The sequence below is a fragment of the Triticum aestivum genome, chromosome 7A (assembly GCF_018294505.1).
Source record: "Triticum aestivum cultivar Chinese Spring chromosome 7A, IWGSC CS RefSeq v2.1, whole genome shotgun sequence".
NCBI lineage: Eukaryota > Viridiplantae > Streptophyta > Magnoliopsida > Poales > Poaceae > Triticum > Triticum aestivum.
The window spans coordinates 69,036,234-69,045,662 of NC_057812.1; positions in this window are offsets into that span (position 1 = coordinate 69,036,234).

Sequence of the window (9,429 nt, forward strand, 5' to 3'; positions counted from 1 at the left end):
ATGCTTAGCTGCAGTCTAGTACTCGCCTAAGTTCTCTCACTTAGAGACTTAGCTGCAGTCCGGCACTCGCCTATGTTTGAAAAAATCCTACTGAGTGGAGAGCAATCCTCCCACTCGGGGGCTTAGCTGCAGTCCAGTACTCGCCTAAGTTCTCTCACTTAGAGACTTAGCTGCAGTCCAGCACTCGCCTAAGTTTGAAAAAATCCTACCGAGTGGAGAACAATCCTCCCACTCGGGGGCTTAGTTGTAGTCCAGAACTCGCCTAAGTACGAAACACATCTCATTCCTCAAGGACGACGAGGGGCTGATCGACTGCCACCTTCTCCTGGGGAGCTTCGCCACAAATACAATGCGTGATTCATCCCGCTCTATAGTAACGAAGTGCGGGTCGACTGACACCTTCTCCTGGAGAGCTTCGCCACAAATACAATGTGCTCTCTGTCCCACTCTGCAGTAACAGGGTGTGGGTTGACCGCCGCCTTCCCCTGGGGAGCTTCGCCACAAATACAAGACATGGGTCGACTGCTTCCCTCTCCTTCGGAGCTACACTTCGAATGCAAAAGTTGTCTCGAATGAAGAATGGGTTCACTCAGCAGGAGATTCATAAAGATATTCAACGGTAAACCAAGTTCAGGTAAATTCCAAAGGTTCCAGATCACAGATCGAAGTGCTCGGGCATGCAGCCCAAAAAAGTTTAACGGTTACAAAAACCACTCGGCATTCCGAGGAAAATTTAAGGTGGGACATAAGAGTTTGTTCACTCCGCGGGAGGAGGGCTGGCAGGCTCGACGAACTCATCCAAGTCGACGCCGTCGGCTATCCGAGTGGCTGCAGCGATGAAAGTCTCCATAAAGGTTCGAAAGTCATGCTTCTCGGTGTTGGCGACCTTGATTGCTGCCAGTTTGTCCTGTCGCACCTCCTTGCAGTGGACACGAACCAAAGACAGAGCCACGTCAGCGCCACACCGAGCAGCAGACTTCTTCCACTCCTGCACTCGGTCGGGGATTTCATTTAGTCGAGTCATCAGGGACTCAATATCATTTTGGAGCATAGCCTCTGGCCAAAGTGCCGGGTCAATCCGCAACATGGTAACCTTCAGTCGAGCCAAGTAGTCCACGGCACTGTCGATGCGAGATTCCAGACGGAGCAGATTCATGGCAGTTTCATCTTTGATGGGAGAGTTGATTGGATCAAAACCTGGTTCGATCTGCCCTGTCTTCACGATCCAAGGATAAGTCAATTTTCGTACACTGAGTCAACACAAAAAAAAATCAGTCGGAACAGAATGTGCACCTTCAAGCTTGATGAACAACTTCTTGGCAAGACTTCTCAGATAGCTCTCCAGATCATCCCTCCTGCGAGCAATGCCTTCCATTTTCTCGCCCTGGACAAGATTCGCCTTCTTCCAGCGCGAGCACTCCTTGTTGGAGTCATTCAGAGCGGTCTTCAGCCTGGTATTCTCTTCTTCCAACTGGCCGACCGAAGCCAGCTTCTTTTCGGCCAGAGCGGTCTTGTCGTCAGCCTCCTTACGAGCAGCGGCCAAATCTTGATCCTTCTTCGCTAGATCTTCTCTCAGTTTTTCTGCAAAGAAATGATGATTGATTCAGAAATAGCAGAAGGGTACTCAAGCCTAAAACTGACCAGTCGACAAACTCGTATTACATGCGGTGCCGTCTCTGACCTTTTGCAGCTCTGTCCTGGCCAGCTCCAAGTCAAGGTTCAGTTGAATCTGCTGCTTCTCCAAGTCAGCAAAGCGAGCTCCAAGATCACAAGATTTCTGAAATCAAAGGGGAGAAGTTATTTTTACAGCAAAAAACAACAATGGCAATAAATACTAAGACTACAGTCGGCTGCCCGCAGTCCACCATAGTCTCTGGGTCTACACCCAGAGGGTGCACTTAGCGTTCCCCCACCGGTTCTGATCCCACTCGACCGGCCCGCCGAAGTCGAGTCCAAAAAAAGAGGCAGAAAGAGAGAAAGTAGAACTCAGACTACAGTCGACTGCTAGCAGTCCACCGTAGTCTCGGGGACTACACCTAGTGGGTGCACTTAGCGTGCCCCCACCGGTTCTGATCCCACTCGACCAGACCGAGTGGAAGAGACAAACTACCAGTTTGGTTTATACATTCGGCAAAATACAAAGACTACATTCGACTGCCAGCAGTCCACCGTAGTCTCGGGGACTACACCCAGTGGGTGCACTCAGCGTGCCCCCACTAGTCCAAAAATTCAATCGACGCACCCAGTGGGTGTATAGATGCAAAGTTTTTCGAAAAGAATCTTCAGGTAGCATATCCTAACAGAACAAGCGGCGACCAACTAACCTGAACGTTGCTCTGGAGAGCCGAGCTGGCATCATAGGCGGCTTGGCTGGCGTCCCACACCGTCTTCATCTTCTCCATCATAATGCCCACCTGGCGTATGGCTTCCCTAGCAGCATTCACCTCGTCCTTTGGGACATGATGGGTCGCAAAAACCTAAGGCGGGTCGACAGAAGCCCGAGCAATTGACGAAGAAGGCAAGGCACTCGACAGAGGCTGGCGAAGGTAACAGAACCCCGTCTGATGTCGCCAGTGTCCTGAATGACTGGTTCTGCCCTCGGTGTCAACTGTAGTGCCTCACTTACAGGAGCTCGCCTATTCTTCCTCGTCAAAGGCCTCTCGGGCTCTTCATCATCATCAGGGAGGTCAATAATGTTGGGAGCTGTGCAAAGTACAATTGCCAAAATCACGTCACCCAATGATGCGCATTGCTGTTGAATCGTTTGAATAAAGATAGTATGGCAGAAATGATACCCGGATTAGAAGTGACCGCATCCTCCATCACCTCATCATCATCCCTGTAAGCTGAGGTCCCAGAAGTGGCAGCGCTGACAAATCCAAAGTTCGCCCAGTTAAAACAAGAAAAAGAAACAGCGCGGAGCGTCGAGTGAATACAAAGAGAGACACTCACGCGGAGGCGACGGGGATATGAATCTTGATCTTCGGCAACGCTTTCCGAGTCCTCGGCTCTGCAACTTTGGGGTGTTTTGGCACCTTCTCAGTCGGGGTTGGTGAAGAGATCCGAGGACGCTTCGAAGACTGACCAGCCTGAGCAGTTGCCTTGTCGCGGGCACTCAGCCGTTCTTGGTCAAGCTTAGATCGCCTCTCCCTGCGAGGGGGCGACTCGACTTCTTCTCCATCACTTGAGTCGTCGCTTCCTCCATCCCCTTCACCATCAGAAGTCCACTCGCCACTGTCGCCGCCACTCGCCTCGCCTTCCAGAACTTGCTCTTGTTCCCCGTTGGGCATTGAATACATTTCTATAATGGCCTGAAAGAAAGCAAGGAGAGCAAAGTCAGTCAACGCAATATAGGCAGCTGCGCGAGTGAATTCAGATTACAAGCAAAAACTCGGAATCAGACCTGCTCTGGTACATGAGACTGGTCGAATGGGGGAACTCTCCTGGCTTCCCTGGGATTGTCCTTGTTCCCGGTAATGCCCGACAGCCACTTCTCTAGTGTGTCGTCGTCGACCTCCTCCGGATGAATCCGAGTGGAGTCTTCAAGACCCGAATACATCCACATTGGATGGTCTCGAGCTTGGAGAGGCTGGATGCACCGCTGAAGGAAGACCTCCAAGAGATACATACCAGTGACCCCGTCACGAATAAGCTGGACCACTCGATCGACCAACACCTTCACGTGCACCTTCTCCTCCGGGAGCACCTTCAAAGGGGAGCGTTTCTCCACTCGGTCCATGGTAAAGGGAGGGAGGCCAGTCGATTGCCCTGGCGTCGACTGGTCTTTACAGTAAAACCAGGTCAACTGCCATCCGCGGACTAAGTCAGGAAGAATCATGGCCGGAAAGGAGCTTTTCCCTCTCGTCTGGATGCCAAGGCCCCCACACATCTGGATCACTTGGGTCCTCTCGTCACATGGATTAGCCTTTTCACTGTCTGGGAGCGACAAGTGAAAATATGCTTGAAAAGACCCCAGTGAGGCCGGCAACCCAGGAAATTCTCACACAAAGAAATGAAAGCGGCGAGATAAACAATTGAGTTGGGGGTAAAATGGTGGAGTTGTGCCCCAAAGAAGTTCAGAAACCCTCGAAAGAAAGGGTGAGGAGGCAAGGAAAATCCACGGTCGACGTGGGTGGCAAGAAGAACACGCTCACCCTGCCGAGGTTGCGGCTCAGATTCCTTCCCCGGAAGCCGCGCCGAGTCATAGGGGATCAGCCCCCCTTCGGCCAGGTTGTCGAGGTCTTCTTGGGTGATCCTCGAGTGGATCCAGTCACCCTGGATCCAGCCCTTCGGCAGGCCAGTCCGCAAAGAAGATCCGTCCCGGCTGGTCGCCTTCCCCTTCGACCTCGCCGTCGCCTTCTTTGCCCGCTCGAAAGCCGCCGTCTTCTCCTTCCCCATTGCCACCAGCAAGACACGTACGGAGCGGTGATGCTGGGGCAAGAACGAGCGCAGCGGAGGGACGTGGAGAGGAGAAGAGGAAATGAGAACGCACTATTCGGGAGACTCTGGTCCAACGCCTTATATGAGGCCGCTTCCGAGTGGCGGACGGGTAGGCCCGGGTGACTCTGTCAAATCCCGTAACGACCACGCGCATGATACGTGGCGAAAAAGGCGGCGCGGGGATCGAGGCGGCTCCGCTCAATCCCATCCGATTACTGCGGCCTCCCCCGTCCCACGCGCTTCCCAAAATTCGGATCCCATGAAATCTGCGGGCAACGAACAACTTTTCAGACCAAAGATCTCCTCCGCACCGTCACTCGGAGCCTTACAAGTAAAGAAACTCACTCGATGAAGAATTAAGAATGGATCAAGGCGACTGAAAAGGAAGTTGCTGTCATCACTCAGGTCCGTTGATCCAAAACAAGATATGCTCACGGCATGAAAAACGAGTCGGAGAAGTTCTCAACTCCTTCCCCACTCAAACCTCGATCCATTCGGGGGCTAATGATGAAGCTATGTACCTAGGATAGGGTCATGGACCTATCCTAACTGCCCTACCCAAGGACATCTGTAGAAGAAATCACCTTTCAATCGACTTGAAGGTGTTCCACTCGACAAACTCGAAGACACTCAACCAAGAAGCAATCACTCGACCAAGATCCAACCACTTGACGGCCAGGAGACCTAAAGTCACTCCACACGCTAACAGTCGGTCATTAAATAGCTTTTATGGTCATCATAGCACTTTATTACCAGCGTTACCAGTAACGCCCCGCCTTAATGTACATTGAACCCTTTGCAACGTGGGCTGGCCGGGGTCCTGGCGCACTCTATATAAGCCACCCCCTCCTCCGAGAGAAGGGTTCGCACCTCTGTAACTCATACTCACATAATCCAGTTGACCGCCTCCGGGCTCCGAGTGGTAGGGCTATTACTTCCTCCAAGAAGGGCCTGAACTCGTAAACCTTGCGTGCTTACAACTTCTCCGTAGCTAAGATCTTGCCTCTCCATACTTACCCCCCTACACTACTGTCAGACTTAGAACCACGATAGGGACCGCCTGCTCCCACCTCCCACGGCTCGCTGTGATCTGCCCCGGCTCCTGTTCATTCCCGTCCGAGGCCTCACCATCGTCCTACGCCTTGGTTTGCTCGTCGCGGCGCTGCCCTCCGGTGTTGTCAACATGGTCAAAAACCGAGAGGAATAAGGAGATGAATGTACATGGTGAGGATGACAGTAGGGACCCAGCAGCGCGCACAATAATTTTGTTTTTTTGGGACGGAGAAGGGTATCAACTGGGTTGTGCGGGAACCATGGCCCGTCTAGCCCAGGCTTTTATTTCATATCTTTAGCACATGACCAATCCAGTTTGTTTTTTTTTCTTTCTGAAAATTGCTAGCCAGCTATTTTGTTTTTTGCAGAATGACCAACGTAGGCCTACTTGCTTTTCTATGCCCTGCTGGGCCGGAAATCTTTCAAGACGAGGAGGGATGCATTTTGCCCAGAAAATGGGCTATAAGTAATAATAAATGGGCTGTAAAATGAAAAAATACAGCAAACAGACAATTAGTTCCAAAATACTATTTTCTTTTGGATTTTTATATTTTAAATTTCATTGTTTTTGTGCGGATAAAATTTCACTGAATTTAAATTAAGGTATATTTAGATTTAAAATTAATTTGAATCTGGCTAGAAATTTCGGGATGTATGCTGTTTGGGACAGATTTGGAGGCTGACTTGTGGGTCTACTAGGTTGATGTGTACTTTGGTTTTGTCAACTTAGTCCACAAACGATTCTAGCAGCAGTGACCGTTGGATGTTAATCCAACGGCCGTGCTGCTTCTTCAATATCTGATCTTCTTGCTCCAGCCGCCCAAACCAGCTCCGGTGGTACTGCCTGCTCCCGCCTCCCGTGGTCGGCTGTGCTGCCGCATAGGCCGCACCGTCCCACCCTACTTCATTTCTAGCCAGGCCATTCCTCTACTCACCCACACCTCCTGTTAGTTTCCGGCGACGGTAGCCGGACCAGTAAACCCTCATACTCCCCACCGCATGGGCAACCATTGCCGAGTCTTCCCCGGCTCCGTGTCGTTCCCTTCCTAGGCCTCGTCGTCGTCCACCGCCATGGTGCTCTCGGCGCGATCTAGTCAACTTGGTCAACGAACGACATCCATCGGCCGTGGACTGTACGCGCAAAATAATGATTCCTCCACCTGACAGCTGGGACCCACCAGAAGGGCCTCTGTATTTCGCGAAAAAAACGTTCCCCCCACTCATGCCGGACCCACCAGCTATATCTTCGCACGCAAGGAAGTACCTCCTTATTAGGCACAAAAAAATGAATACCCCCTGCTAGCTGGGACCCACCATAGTGGGAGGATGACTTGTGGGCCAACAAAGTTGACGGGGATGGAGGGCTTCGTCAACTTAGTCAATATGAACGATTCTAGCTCCAGTGACCGTAAGATGTCCATCCAACGGCCGTAGTGCTTCTTCAACCTCTGGTCTTCTTGCTCCAGCCACCCAAAGCAGCGCCGATCGTGCCGCATGCTCCTGCCTCCCATGGTCGGCTGTGCTGCCACAGAGGCCTCAACGCCCCCTACTATTTCCACCGCTGGCCAGGCCCTACGGCGACGGCAGCCTCACACCGCAGCCGAACCAGTAAACCCTCGTACTGCTCTCCGCACGGGCTTCCACTGCCACGTCTTCCCCGGCTCCGCGCCGTCCCCTTCCTAGGCGTGGTCAACGTGCTCAAGGAACGACTTCCATCAGAAGAGTACTGTACATGGAGAGGCTGACAGCTGGGTCCACGGCCGCAGCCCAGTTTTTTTGTGATTTGCCAAGTAAGTCACTTTGTCAGGCCTGTTGGGCTGCAAATCTTTCAAGACGAGGAGAGCTTTCATTCGGCTGGCCGAGAAAATGGCCCATCAGTAATGAGAAATGGGCTGTAAATTTTTGAAACACATCAAACCGGCAATTAGTTTCAATATCTTTTTTTTCATTTCAAGATTTTAAATTACATTAATTTTTATGCGTGGAGAATTTGTTGGATTTTATATTGATATACATTTAATTTTAAAATCAGTTTGAATCTGAGTCGAAATTTTGGCATTAAAAATAGTTCGAACCACACCGAAATATGCAAAATTTCGTATAATTTTTTAACCGTGGCCACAATTTGGGCGGTAATGCTAACAAAAAGAATATGGGCTCCAAAAAAACCTTAAGAATTAGCAAATGGGCTGAAAATTATTAGAAATAATGGCAGATGGGTTGTATGCTATTTTCCACAGATTTGAGGCTTTCCTAAAAAAAGGTTGACAAACAAGCAGTGATTGTTGGATGTCCATCCAACGGCCGTCGTGCTTCTTCAATCTCTGCTCTTCCTGCTCCAGCCGCTCAAACAAGCGCCGGCGGGACTGCCTGCTCCCTCCTCCCCGCGGCCTGCTGTGCTGCCGCGCAGGCCTCACCGCCCCACCGTACTCCCATCGCTGGCCTAGCCATCCCTCTACTCACCCACACCTGTTGTTATTCTCCGACGATGACAGACGAACCAGTAAACCCTCATAGAGTCGTACTCCCCTCCGCGTGGGAAACAACTGCCGAGTCTTCCCTGCCTCTGTGTCCTTCCCTTCCTAGGCCTCGTCGTCGTCCACCGCCCTGGTGCACTCGGCGCGGCCTGGTCAACGTGGTCAACGACTGACATGCATCTGAAGTGGACTGTACATGGAGAGGCCGACAGTTGGGTCCAAGGCCACACGCAAGGAAATGCCTCCTTATTACGCGCAAAATAATGATTCCTCCACCTGACATCAGGGACCCACCGAAAGGGCCTCTATATTTCGCGAAAAAAACGTTACCGCCGCTGACAGCTCGGACCCACCAGCTATGTCTTCGCACGCAAGGAAGTGCCTCCTTATTACAAAAAATGAATAATCCCCCTATTAGCTGGGACCCAGTATAGTGGCAGGCTGACTTGTGGGCCTACTAAGTTGACGGGGACGAAGGGCTTTGTTAACTTAGTCAATATGCACGATTCTAGCTCCAGTGACCGTACGATGTCCATCCAACGGCCGTAGTGCTTCTTCAACCTCTGGTCTTCTTGCTCCAGCCGCACAAACCAGCGCCGGTCATGCCTCGCGCTCCCGCCTCCCGTAGCCGGCTACTATGCGGCGAAGGGCTCACCGCCCCCTACTACTCCCACCGCTGGCCAGGCCATCCCTCTACTCACCCACACCCCTGTTACTCTGCGGCGACGGCAGCCTCACACCGCAGCAAACCAGTGCCCTCGTACTCCTCTACGCGTGGGCATCCACTGCCGCATCTTCCCCGGCTCCGCGTCATCCCCTTCCTAGGCCTTGCCGTCGTCCACCGCCCTGGTGCTCTCAGTGCGGCGTGGTCAACGTGGTCAAGGAACGGCTTCCATCGGACGTGGACTGTACATGGAGAGGCTGACAGCTGGGTCCACGGCCGCAACAAGGAAGTGCAAAATAATTATTCCTCCACCTGACAGGGGGGACCCACCGGACGGGCCACCGTATTTCGACCCCCTGACTACTGGGACCAATGCAAGGAAGTGCCTGACAGTCGGGACCCACCAGGTCGAAGCGTACGTAGCGTTGTCATTCTGGTCGCGAACATGTACGTACATATATACTGGTGGATGTAGAGGCGCACACGTGTCGTAGTAGAGGCGGCCAAGGTGCAAGAAAGAAAATACGGCCACGTATGTGTACATATGGGTGGGGTCTCGAACGCCTACTCACGCATACCTACGGCGAGGGCTCGTTGACATGGCTGGGTCGGAACAGAGAAACAGCGTCGTCGTCGTGTTCATGGGGAGGCAACGGAATGCGTCGTGTTCATGGGGAGGCAACGGAATGCGTCGTGTTCATCGGGAGGCAACGGTCCGCGTGGGAGCTAACCGGCTGGGTCGGAATGGAATGCATGGTCGTGTTCATCAGGAGGGCTTGGACGGAACAGGCGATG